General features: G+C 36.0%; 1 long non-coding RNA gene across 1 annotated transcript; it reads left to right on the top strand.

Annotated features, from left to right (window-relative positions):
* Positions 1-254: 254 nt before the first annotated feature.
* On the top strand, positions 255-3887 carry LOC127838826 (uncharacterized). The gene is made up of 5 exons (XR_008029979.1): positions 255-371; positions 2011-2100; positions 2481-2552; positions 2719-2782; positions 3852-3887. It is a non-coding gene; the product is annotated as an uncharacterized LOC127838826 (long non-coding RNA).
* Positions 3888-14621: the final 10734 nt, after the last annotated feature.

Genomic DNA, 14621 nt, shown 5'->3' with positions numbered 1-14621 from the left:
AGTTTAACATCTGGAAAAGTTTCACAAAAAAGTTCACACTGCACCGACAATATTCCACATTGGGTGCATATGTCAGATCCTATGACAAGCCTTATTTTTAATTGCAATGTGAAATTGCCTTATGTGTATGCTTTAGTTTACCTTTAAACGTTTATTTTAAGTTCTTACAGCTTGCTTTAACTGTTGGTTTTGTCTCTATATTTTATCATGTTTAATAAATTTTGAATAAATGTGATAAATCACGGTTATATTTTAAGGTCAAAGATTTGTACAAAGTGCCTGTAGGAGGAACAGCCGATGAATTTCGACATTTTATCTACCAAATGGAAAACATCCACGATGATGGATCCAAATGTCCAGCTTGTTATGAGGTAATGTATTAAATAGTGATTGTAACAGAAAATTATCCCACCATTTTACAATTACAGTATTTAAAGTAAATATTAATCAATGAATTGATACTTTGCTTTTTAGCTCACCTGATTGCTTAGGTGAGCTTTTGTGACCGTTCTTTGTCCGTCGTCTGTCCGTCCCTCCGTCCGTTCACATTTGTTCATAAATACTCTAGAGGCCACATTTATTGTCCGATCTTCATGAAACTTGGTCAGAAGCTTTGCCCCAATGAAATCTCGGTCGAGTTTGAAACTGGGTTGTGCCGGGTCAAAAACTAGGTCACTAGGTCAAAAAAGAAAAAACTTTAAAACACAGTAGAAGTAACATTTCATGCCCAATGTTCATGTAACTTTGTTTGTCTTAATGATATGATGGTTGAGTTCAAAAGTGGTTCCAGTCCGTTGAAAAACATGGACGCCAGTGGGCGGGGCAGTTTTCCTTATTTGGCTATAGAGAAACCTTGTTAACACTCTAGAAGTCACAATTTTTGCCCAATCATCATGAAAGTTGGTCAAAACATTGGTTTGATTGATAACTCGGACGAGTTAGATAATGGTCCAGATCGGTGAAAAAACATGGCTACCAGTGGGCAGGGCATTTTTCTCTATATGTATATAGTGAAAACATGTGAACACTCTAGAAGTCACATTTTTGGCCCAATTTTCATGAAATTAGGTCAAAACATATGTTTCCTTGATATGAGAGTTGAATTTGAAAATGGTTCCGGTCAGTTGAATAACATGACTGCCGGGAGGGGGTGGCAGTTTATTTATATTTATCTATTGAAAAAAGCTTGTGAAAACTATAAGTCACATTTTTTGCCCAATCATCATGAAACTTGGTGAAAAGATTGGTTATCCCTTTCCCACTTAGAAGCAAAGTGAAACAGGCAATGTGCAAACAGCATAAAACCAGAAAAGCCTGAGAGTAACTCGCAGCCTGTTCATGTTTTATGCTGTTTGCTGCTCATCAGTATCTATGGTTTAGATATGAAGTCTTAAAATCTTTAATCTAGTAAGAAAGGTCTTCAATTAAATATTATTTTATAAGGAATTACAAATGCGTGAAAATACGTATCTAAGTGGTAAAGGGTTATATATATATCTCAGACGAGTTCGCAAATGATCCCAATCAGTAAAAAAAACATGGCTGCCAGGGAGGGGGGCAGTTTTCCTTATGTGACTAGAGAGAAACCTTGTGATCGAACACTATAGAAGTCACATTTTTTGCCTAATCATTGTGAAACTTATTCAATACATTGGTTTTATTGATTTCTCGCATAACCAACAGAGGCTTGCTAGCTGACTTTGTAAATAAAACAATTCCTAAGATAAAGGGTTATATTGTCAGTCTTGTAACATGATGTGAAACAAAGAGGACATAATGAAAAGAAAAATACTAACTTTTACTTACTGATGAAGACAAAACTCCATGTGCTAGTATTTACCACTGATTTGAACCAATCTTTTAAAGAAAGGATAGATAGCAGTTTACTGTTCCCTCAACGAAGTCGTTAGAAGTGTTGACTGTCAAATTCTCATGAAAGGTGTTTACTTTTTTGAAAATGGATGCTAGTTTTCTGTGACAATTTAAACTTCTGGGTATTTTCTTATTCAGGATTCTCCCTCCCTGATAAGCTTGCTAGAGCAGAGGATATAGAAAAAAAAAGCAAGGAGGCTCTTCAAGAAATTTTGGAACCTTTTGCAGGTAAGAAAACATGGACAAATGCAGACAAGTGTTTGTGTCATTATATAAAATTACCATCATATATTTGTTTTGCAGTTTCCAGTGTTTAATTAAATGATGCAAATGTCAATACCAGTTGTGTGATGAACACCTTTAATTGCTGGCTTGACAGAATTCGACTAATTGCCATCTCAGAAAATATTGTCCCAATATTAAAAAAAACAAAATGTTTGTGCATAACAATATAGAATTGAAAGACTTTATGTTAAATCAGAAGAAACAAAACTATAAATGTCCCGATAACATAATGAACCATTTAAATAATGTAGATGAATTTAAAATAATTATTGTTTTTCTCTGTGTAAGTTCACAAGTATTTATTAAATTTTTCTGTTGATTAGGAGTAACAACTGAATGTCTACAGGAATGGATAGATTATGAGCGGGTTGTGTGTATCCGCAGCAAATCAACTGGTATGTTATATGATAATTATTTGATTCATAAGTAGCTTAGTGAGTTTATCATTTTCTCGCAGCATTCAATTGTTTTAACAAAAATTTAATAAGTGTTTACAAGCCATATAATTTGCTTTACATGGTCTTTGTGTTTTAATGATTTGCACTTCACAATTTAATACAGAAAATCACTCCTTGTCACCTGCTGAAGAGTATTGTCTAGTCCTGGAGGAGCTAACAAAATACAGGTACTTTTAATAGGAATAATGCATTTGTTACTACGTTATTTTATACAGATTCTAAGTAATGTTATTAGTTAGCATCCAGTCTCTTTGTGGATAAATAAAAAATAAATGAAGTTGTGATGTGCAAGAATAATGAGTTTTCAATCATAACACTTAACACTTTTTTTCTCAGAATGTTTTTTGGGGAGATTTTGTTTTGTTTGTTAGCTCGACTATTATATATGAAATATATATAGTGGAGCTATCCTCCTCACCTGGGCGTCGGCGTTAGCGTGAGCGTGCAAATGTTATAGTTTGCTTTCATATTTTGCAAACTTCTTTACCAACATGACCCCAGTCTATAAACAAGAGCAGACAACTGTAGCAAGCATATTGTAAGAATAATGGCCCTTTTTGTCTTAGTAATTGAATATTTTGTTAAATTGTGTGTTTAGATCCACTTGACTTCTAAAGTATCAAAGCTATTGCTTTCAAACTTCAAATATTTTCTTACTATCATGAGGGTACTGTACCTGGCAAGCTCAATTTGACCTTGACCTTTGAATGACCTTGACTCTCAATGTCAAAAGAATAAATTAGTTAAATTGCCATAACTTCTTTATTTATGATCAGATTTTATGAATACTTTTACAAAACAACACTTATATGAATACCACAATGGATTCCGTCCAAACCACCCCCCACGCACCAACCCAGAATCCCTGCCCCCCCCACCCCCCCCCAAAAAAAAATATATTTTATTTTTCATTTTTTTATTTTTGAAAGATCGTCTTATAAATGACCACACCCCACATTATACCCCCTCTCAACCCCCTCCCCTACCCCCACCTGAAAATATACCTGAACTATTAACTTGACCTTATTGAATAATTTGAACAATTTCCCCATGATGGCTTACGTTATACTGTCAAGCACTTGAATAGTCAATCGCGCTGTCCTCTGACAGTTCTTGTTAGATACATAGTACATTTACATAATGTTCCTGTAGTGGCCAGTGGTTAAAAATCATATGCTCTATGTATGTTAAACATATAATTATACCGCTAACAATTTTATGAAATCTTAATTTTAGGGGTGTGTTTGCGACGGATGAAAACAAAGATAAGAAAAGGTATATTGCATGTATATATTATGCATGGCCTTTTTTAATTGACCTTTTTCCATTTGATACTTATTTATTAATCTAAAAATTCTGTTCTATTTTCTGTCCTCTAAGTAAGGCAAATTAAACTCTATCCATTATAAAAATAACGATATGTAAATTACCCCCAGACAAGTAGTTTTTAAATGGTCAAAGATTAATGCATGTTATAGATTCTTTGCCTAATGCGTGTATGAAATAATTACTTTAAAAAGTCATTGCACCTTTAAATGCCAATCTTACATACAAGAACATATACATCAATAGGATGTAATTTTATCCAATGCAGGCTAGAGACAAAACTGAAAAAGAAAGGGAAGAAGGCTGGTGTCAAATGGGACTCAACAAATGTTGATTACCTGCGGACACTCAAGACTGCACAAGAGAAACTAAGACTTAAGATACTGGAGACCCTTCAACAGACCACTGCAGAGAGGCTGTTTTTGTTAGATTTAATGAAAAAGTATGCAAGTAAGTATAAAAATCCATTTCCATATGATACAAGTTATTGTCACCTTAATGTAATACAAATATCTTCCTAAGACCTTTCAGTGTGTTTTTCATTACTGAATATACTTCATTATTTTTGTCTAATCAACACAGTTGGAAACCTGGTTATTTATTGAGATATGAGCCATTTGGGCAAGAAGGGAAACAAGCAGGTGGGTTCCAGACAATCACTTTTGTTTGCATGAGCTAATCGTGATGAAACTTGTATTGCACATTAAGTTTGGGATTACATTTGGGACCAGTTAAGCAATGTTAGCTGTTACATTACTTAGAATGTTCCTCTAAATAATTTGAGTGTTCATGTGGGTATTTTGTACAGTTAAGTGTGCTGGTAGTTTATATGCAGACTTTGCTTGAGATCTAGGTCTCTGTTACTAAAAACAGTAAAAGTATTTCCTAATTAAATTGTCACATCATTCATTACCTTTCTTTTAGGAGTCATTTGAAAGTTAACTAAAACTTAAAAATAATGTTGCTTTTAGAAGGACAAGCTGTAGCCATAAGATTGGGCAAGCAGCTAAAGCAAACAAACAAAAAGATAAGAGAACAGCTGTCGTTGTACAATGCGGTTGGCGGGGAAGTCGTTAATATGCCGACACATTTGTCATTTGAAGATGTAAAGTCGTGCGACAGCACGCTGTGGGACATTTTGAAGTCATCAGATGTAGGTGCTTGGAGGACCAGTGTGCCTGTGTCTGTAAAACAGCAAGCTGTTCGCCTGTTTTGCATGACACAGAGAGCTGCAGAAGAAAAGGAACTTTTGATTTCAGAAATGAAGTCAACATTACATTTCTTTTCCAATGAACATTCAGGTCTTTTAAACAAGGTCCTGGATAATGTTAAAGGAGACATGCCAGTCATCATCAAAGAAGGGCTGTATGTGGAAATGAAATTGAATTAATTACTGAAGGCAATCCAGTCATATCTCCCAGACTTAACCCTGACTTTGCTTTCTGATTTTGCACAAAAGGTTGGTCTAACCAGCGTTCAAGAGGCTCGTATTTCTGAAATAAATGATGGAAACTTACCAGAATACGAGTTAGAACCCTCTGAACCAACTGATGTAATACTCAGTGATGAGGATTTTACAGACAGTGATAGTGACAATGACTCTGATGGTGACAATTAAATGTTTAAAAGACATCATTGACTCAAACGCAATATTGTCTTAATTGTCTCAATTGAATTGTTCGCAATAAGTGTTCTAAGATAAGACAAACAACTGTGCTATGGCTTTTTAAATGCTCTTGTTTGTAGCTCAACTGGTAGCTCAACTGAGCACAATGTGAGCTTTTGTGATCGCCTTTTGTCCGTCGTTGGTTGTATAACACAAAAGCTCACATTGTGCTCAGTTGAGCAAAATCAGAAAGCAAAGTCAGGGTTTACTCTGGGAGATCTGGGAGATATGACTGGAATGCCTTCAGTAGTGAATTACTTGAATCACTTTCCAGCCATATCAGTAAAAAGGTGATTGGCATTTATTTCGAATTTAAATTCGCTTTATATATCGACTTTTCTCCCCGCAAATTTTGTTAGTGGAGCCCAAATTAGGTCATCCCGCTAGGAAATTTCGCAGCAAGTTAAGTCGAGATATAGAGCGAATATAACTATGAAATAAACGCCAGTATCTTTCTTGCTAATATGGCTGGAAAGTGAGCGGAATTAAAAAACTTATGCTTTGTAAGCACACTTATCGGCCACATTTATTGTCCGATCTTTTACATCTTGATAACTCAATATTTATTGTCCACTACCGGTGGGGGGGGGGGACTTATTGTTTGCGCTCCGTGTGTCAGTCTGTCTGCGTGTGTCAGTCTGTCTGTCAGTCCGTCACACTTTTCTGGATCCTGTGATAACTTCAAAGTTCTTCATATTTTTTAATGAAACTTGAAACATGGACAGATGGCTTATATGGAGATTATGCACGTCAATTCATTTTGTTCGTATGTCAAAAATTGTGGTTGCTATGGCAACAAATGTAAAAAAAATAAAAATACTGACTGGTGGAGTTGTACCGGTAGGGAACCATATTGCTTGGCAATCTCTTGTTCCATATATACTGAAGTTGTTATCCCCCGCCATAGGCAGAGGGATATTGTTTTGGCATTTTCCGTCCGTCCGGAGCCATATCTTGGAAGTGCTTTGACGGATTTCATTGAAACTTGGTATGTGTATAAATATGGATAAGAGGATGATGCACGCCAAATGGCATTGTACACAATCTGTTAATAACGGAGTTATGGCCCTTTGTATCTTGAAAAAATGCTTTTTTGTGTGTTCGGAGCCATATTTTGGAAGTGCTTTTGCCGATATCATTGAAACTTGGTATGAGTATATATATATATATATATATATATATATATATATATATATATATATATATATATATATATATATGGATAAGAGGATGATGCATGTCAAATGGCATTGTACACCATCTGTTAATAAAGGAGTTATTGCTCTTTTTATCTTGGAACAAAATGCTTTTTTGATTGTCAAATATAACACTTGTGTCCAGAAGCATATTGGCTGGGGTATATCAATTCAACGAATTTGCTCGTTATAAACTCACATTTCAATGACAATTCATGATATCTGTTTTCCAGCTGTATACTGTATCATATGTAAATCATGATTGTATTGGTATGCGTGTTTCTTTTTGTTTTTAAATGCCCCATGCTACAAAACAAATTGAATTGTTCATGCTTATATACTTTTGCCTCAAGTATTCTCATAAGGTCATTTGAAATGATGAAACAGTTGCTATTTTACGAGAACAATGATCATAATAGATCATCTATAATTTTGTTGTGTAAAGAGGATCGGTAATTGGTTAATTCTAACTTGTACTAATACTCATACCAATATTCAAACATACATTATTCCAAAGGATAAACCATTCTATAATTTACAGAGAAAACTATTCCTTATAGATTCATCTATAATTTCTTTGCGTATAGGTGGTCGTATACAGAAATAATTAAACTAACAATCATGTTCAGGTTACTATTATCATATATATATATATATAAACTGACAATCATGTTCAGATTACTATTATCACAAATACATGTATATATATAACAATTTTAAAAGCAATTGATATATATGTCTCAAAAGCTACGTCCTTTTTACGTCCCAGTCTATACTTGGGGACATATTATATTTGCCCTGTCTGTTTGTTGGTTTGTTTGCGGCAAACTTGAACATTGGCCATAACTTTTGCAATATTGAAGATAGCAACTTGATATTTGGCATGCATGTGTATCATGGAGCTGCACATTTTGAGTGGTGATTGGTCAAGGTCATCCTTCAAGGTCAAAGGTCAAATATATGGGTGGGACCTAGTGTTTCACAAACATATCTTGTTTAGTATAGACTTCAACATATCTTGGACAATACAATTTAAGAGCAATTAAGAGGTTGATGGTTCCACCCCTTTGCTTTTCTGTTGCTGAAATGTTGTTAGTACATACACCAATCAATTGTTATTACACCGATTTACCCTGTTAACTTTTTATTTGTGTGTATGGTTTCGCTTTGCTTCAGCTTGTTTTTGTGATACTGTAGATGTTGTTGAGTACAATAAGGTAATTAGTAAGGTATGTTAAAACTTAGCTTAACACTTACGGACAATGTTTTTGCATAGTTTAAATTGTATGTATGTTGAGTCATGTTATTAATTGCTTACAATAATTTTATATTGTGAATCAATGTTTGAAAAATAAACCTGAATGAAAAGAAAATCATTTAAATAAAAGTTGTGTTATTTTTGATATAGTTATGCACGGACCTATATAAACAGTCCCTGAGTTATGTCACAGGTTAGGGATTGAGTGCAACAAATATAAAGGACACCTTATACACTTATAAGTTAGTAACGGTACTCAAAAGGGATTTTGTGCTGAGCATGCAATATATACATGGAATATTTCACGAAGGTATAATGGTGTACTTTGAGTGAGTTGATATGCAAAACACGACTGTTCATGTTTGATCCTTAATTCAACTGAGCGTAAACAACAAAACAAATATATATGACGTATATATTGCGTATCACTCTAGTTCTGCACGAGAAAGTCATGTAAGGGGAATACCGTGCTACCAGATGTTCATGTCCGTTATTGCTTATCACTCTAGTTCTGAACGAGAAGGTCATGTAAGGGGAATACCGTACTACCAGATGTTCATGTCCGTTATTGCGTATCACTCTAGTTCTGCACGTGTAGTCATTTAGCGGTGATACTCTTCTAACAGATATTCATGTCCGTTATTGCGTATCACTCTAGTTCTGCACGGGAAAGTCATGTAGAGCGGATACCCTACTACCAGATGTTTGTGTCCGTTATTGCGTATCACTCTAGTTCTGCACGGGAAAGTCATGTAGCGCGGATACCCTTCTACCAGATGATAATGTCCGTAATTGCGTATCACTCTAGTTATGCACGTGAAGTCATTTAGCGGAGATACCCTTCTAACAGATGGTCATGTCCGTTATTGCGTTTCACTCTAGTTCTGCACGGGAAAGTCATGTAGCGATGATACCCTACTAGAAGATGTTCATGTACATTATTGCGTATCACTCTAGTTCTGCACGGGAAAGTCATGTAGCGCGGATACCCTACTACCAAATGTTTATGTCCGTTATTGCGTATCATTCTAGTCAGGCCGGGTTTCCATGTTTCCGTGTCCGTGCTCGGCGTTCGCGTTTCGTGTCCGCGTTCCGTATACGGACACGGAGTATCTAGTCCATGCATCCGCTTATTATTTTAGCCTTTCCGTGTAAAACCCCATTCCAAACGAGGTGGTACTTGGATTAAGATGTCGTTATTAGAAGAGCACACATTTTTTGTGATGACTGCAGTACAGCATGTTAGTAGACGGAATGCAGACATTGGTACTGGATAGATGTACATGCCATCAAAAGAAACCGTCGAACTAATTTATTAATTCAGATTCAAAAAACCTTATAATTATATTGATAAACATTACTGATTTATTCGTATTAGACAGACTTCAAAACTTATATGTGAAACTTATATATATAGGCAAAAAAAGAACATAAATAGCGACTTCTTTTAGCGTTATATCTTGTTTGGAATATAATAAGGTGTTCTCTCCTGATAATGTTTTGGGAGTTTCTTAATTTTATATCAGTGAATTTTCCCCCAATTTTTTACAGCCGAACAAAGGCTGTTTCCCCTAGCAAAATACAAGTTTCCTAAAACGGATTTCTCCCCTAGCATTTAGATGTTTTCATTAAATTCATTCCAAATACCTACTTTTTTATAATCACAAACGCTTTATTCAATCAGCTTTTGGATGCGAATATATGATTGTTCACCATATAAATGAAATTCATATTGATCTATACCTTATTAATATCTTTTCTGTTGATTATCAGCTCAAATTTCTCCTTTTGAGAGCCACAGGTTGTTTTGAAAATAAAACAAGAACTTCACAGTTGCAGACATATTCCCCGCCAACAGGGCCTTGGCATCGAATAATTTGATTCAGGTCAAAACAACCCAATACAGGTCATTACAATTCAGTGCAAGTCATTATAAAAAGTGTTGGAATCGGATCTAAAACTCATATTTCAGAACTCCAGATAAGGGTCGTATTTTCGTAATTACGAATTATTTTCAAGTCCGTTACGTATTTATTTTAAAATCTTGTCGTACCATTAAGAATTACAAAATCAAGTTACGAATATTATTTTTACATCGGTTCGTATCGATTTTTATTGAGTTCTTTTTGCGTAATAAAGATGTTTTCGATGCTTATATTGAATGGTTATCGGGTTTGTTTTGCAAAGCTATTTTTCCAATAAAAGCGGCGTGTACAGTCTATCTGTCAAAAAACAATGGCGGCGCCCAGAGAGCGTCCTAAAAAACTGCAAAGCGTGCAAAAACACGCCTTTAACATATTGTTTGCAAAGTTAGCTGAAGTTGAATGTTAAGAAAGACATTATAGAAAAGATCTTAAGCGACGCTGTATGTTCAGTTGCCGACACAGTCGGAAAAGCTATAAAAAAACGCGACAAGACGGGTGATAACTTAAACAAACAAGAGGGCCTGAAAGGCCCAAAGTCGCTCACCTGAGATTACAAGATATTTTTTGGGACAAATCTCCTGACCAAGTTTCATGAAGATCGGAAAATAAATGTGGCCTCTAGAGAGTTAACAAGATTTTACTATAGCCATCAGGAAAAATGCCCCGCCCCTTGGCATCCATGTTTTTCAAGCAAACGTTACCATTTTCGAACTCATCCAAGATATCATTGAAACCAATAATCTGACCAAATTTCATGAAGATTGGACAATAAATGTGGCCTCTAGAGTTTTAACAAGGCTTTACTATTGCCATTTAAGGAAAAATGCCCCGCCCCTTGGCGGCCATGTTTTACAACCAAGTGGCATCATTTTCGAACTCGTCCAAGATATTATTTGGATGAATCTTCTGACCAAGTTTCATGAAGATCGGACAATAAATGTGGCCTCTAGAGAGTTAACAAGATTTTACTTTAGCCATATATAGCCATATAAGGAAAAATGCCCCGCCCCTTGGCAGCCATGTTTTTCAAGCAAAGATTACCATTTTCGAACTCATCGAAGATATCATTGGGCCAATCTTCTGACCAAATTTCATGAAGATTGGACAATAAATGTGGCCTCTAAAGAGTTAACAATGCAGATGTTGACGCCGCACAACGCACAACGGACAAAAAGCGATCACAAAAGCTCACCATGAGCACATTGTGCTCAGGTGAGCTAAAAATTGTACAATGTATAGACATTCGCCCTTTGTGACCTTGAACTTGGAGGTAGGGACCTGGCTTTATATCGCGACACATCTACTAATGATGGGAAAAATTTGTACCAAGTTTAATTAAATTTGCTTAAACAAGAGGGCCTGAAAGGCCCAAAGTCGCTCACCTGAGATTCAAAGGAACTGACCTGTTCTGTGCAGCCCAAGATGTCATTAGAACAAAATGTTCTTACCAACTTTCATGACTAGTGAACACCCTGGCTGCCTCGTTTTTCAATAGACCGGAACCATTTTCATACACATCCAAGATATCATTTAAACAAATATACGGACAAAGTTTCATGAAGATTCATAAGTCCATATAAGGAAAAATGCCCCGCCCACTGGTGGCCATGTTTTTCAAGCAACTGGAACCATTTTCGAACTTGTCCAAAATATCATTGGGACAAAACTTCTGACAAATCTTTATGATGATCGTACAATAAATATGGCTTCTAGAGTGTTAACAATGTTTAACTATAGCTATATAAGGAAAAATGCCACGCCCCCTTGGCGACCATGTTTTTCCACCAACCGGAACCATTTTCAAACTCATCCAAGATATCATTGGGACAAATCATTTGACCAAGTTTCATGATGATCGGACAATAAATGTGGCCTCTAGAGTGTTAACAAGGTTTTTCTTGAGCATGATATATAGCCATATTAGGAAAAATGCCCCGCCCCCTGGTGGCCATATTTTTTAAGCAACCGAAACCATTTTCGAACTCATCCAAGATATCATTAGGACAAATCTTCTGAACAAGTTTCATGAAGATCAGAAAATAAATGTGGCCTCTAGAGTGTTAACAAGGTTTTACTATAGCCATATAAGGACAAATGCCCCGCCCCCCTTGCGGCCATGTTTTTCAACCAATCGGCATCATTTTTGAACTCGTCCAAGATATTATTGGGATGAATCTTCTGACCAAGGTTCATGAAGATTGGAAATAAATGTGGCCTTTAGAGTGTTAACAAGATTTTACTATAGCCATATAGGAAAAATGCCCCGCCCCTTGGCAACCATGTTTTTCAAGCCAACTTAACGATTTTTGAACTCATTCAAGATATTATTGCGACCAATCTTCTGACCAAATTTCATTAAGATTGGACAATAAATGTGGCTTCTATAGTGTTTACAAGGTTTTACTATTGCCATATATGGCCATATAAGGAAAAATGCCCCGACCCTTAGCAGCCTGCCATGTTTTTCAGGCAAACGTAAGTTAAAAATTTTCAAACTCATCCAAGATATCATACAGACCAAACTTCTGACCAAATTTCATGAAGATTGGCAAATAAATGTGGCCTTTAGAGTGTTAACAAGGTTTTACCATAGCCATATAAGGAAATCTGCCCCGCCCCCTGGCGGCCATGTTTTTTCACCGATCTGGACCATTTTCTAACTCGTCCGAGATATCAATGAAACCAATGTTTTGATCAAGTTTCATGATGATTGCGCAAAAATTGTGACTTCTAGAGTGTTCATAAGGTTTCTCTATAGCCATATTAGAAATACTGCCCTGCCCTCTGGCAGCCATGTTTTTCAACGGACCGGAACCATTTTTGAACTCAAACAACATATCATTTAGACAAACATTTTGACAAAGTTACATGAAGATTGGGCATCAAATGTGACTTCTACAGTGTTCACAAGGTTTTTCTTTTTTTTGACCTAGTGACCTAGTTTTTGACCTAGCAAGACCCAGTTTCGAACTCAGTCGAGGTTTCAATGGTACAAATGTTCTGACCAAATTTCATGAAGATCAGAAAATAAATGTGGCCTCTAGAGTGTTCACAAGGCAAAATGTTGATGATGGACGACGCACGACGGACAAAAGCTAAAAATAACAAAATTATGCTCTTGACATAAATAAGTGTAGAACATTATGGACATTTGACATATAAGTGTGACCTTTACCTTGGAGGCAGGAAACCCTTTAAGCAAGACACATTGAATAATGGTGCCGAACGTTTGTGCCAAGTTAAATGAAATTCACCTAATAAATGACAACATCATGTTCTGGACACGAACTGGATGGAAACATTGTACCATATAAAGACGCTTTACCTAAGCGTGACCTTCACCTTGGAGGTAGTGTCTGGTTGTTTAGCGCGATACACCATCTAACAATGGGGAACATTCGCAGCTTAATGAAATTTGCTTAATATTAATAAATGAAGTTATGCTATGGACATGACCTGGATGGAAACATTTGACCGCATAGACATTTGACCTATAAGTGTAACCTTGACCTTGGATGTGGCCAGGGACTTGGTAATTTAGGGTGACACAAAATCTAATGATGGGGAACATTTGTAGTAAGTTTAATAAAACTGGCTTTATAAATGATGAAGTTATGCTCCGGACACAATTGGAACGGACGGATGGCTGCGATTCACATATCCTTGTTGGCGGGGGATATAAAAAGCAGTGTATTTGTGAAGATGCCCTAGCCTGGTCATTTTGTGAAAAGGCTGCGGGTCATTTAATCGAAAATGTGAAATTTTAGAAACAATATAAACACAGTTGTGAAATAGTTACTCACAGCTATTGACACTCCGTATGCACCCATACAAGCTCAGAGCATTCAAAAAGAACTACATGTAGTAATGTAGCCAGATAGGGAAAGACTAGCCCCATTTAAACTCGCCCCTTATTATATAAAGATTCGCCCCACATATATAACTACTCGCCCCAGCATAACTTATATGGTAGGATTTTTTGTGATTTGTTAATAGCCTAGTTTCTTTGATTAAATATGTTTGTGTTTATGCTTATTTTTGATTTTATTGTGTTTACAGTAGAGTAGGTAAAAACGAAACATTAAAATAGTGGGTGAGGTATGGAAAAATATCTAAAGATTTGGCAAATTAGAAGTTTGGTGAATTTTTTTTTAAATGCTTAAACATGAAACAAGAGAAACATTGACACATGAATATATCGATACGATACTCTGGTAAAGAAATCCCGGTCTTAAAGAAAAATCGCTGCTAACCATACTACATGTAGGGTACACCAGCAGTTTTCATTTCAGTTTGGTTTGAGTAAAAAGTATTGTGTAGATCGACCTAGCGAAAGTAGGTCAGTCGAAAATAATAACGCTTTAAATCCAAAATAGACGTCTATAGCACAATCAGATTCCTTTAAACAATATTTCAGTGAAAGCAATCGTTATTGTCTTCGGTCGCTAAATAGTCTACTAATAAACATGCAGATACGCCAACACTTAATCGTGATGATATAGAAATTTAGAACGTAGCCTACCGTCGGTACTGCAACAGAACTGGATGCCTCCATCTTTGTTTCCGTAAAGAGTGCTTTTGATTGATTGGTCGAAATAATTCAGGCCAACCGTGATCTTTTATTAGTGTTGGCAG

Source organism: Dreissena polymorpha, chromosome 7 (genome assembly GCF_020536995.1).
Source record: "Dreissena polymorpha isolate Duluth1 chromosome 7, UMN_Dpol_1.0, whole genome shotgun sequence".
Taxonomy (NCBI): Eukaryota; Metazoa; Mollusca; class Bivalvia; order Myida; family Dreissenidae; genus Dreissena; species Dreissena polymorpha.
The sequence above is the reverse complement of the archived record's forward strand: the minus strand, read 5'-3'. Positions and strand labels throughout refer to the sequence as shown.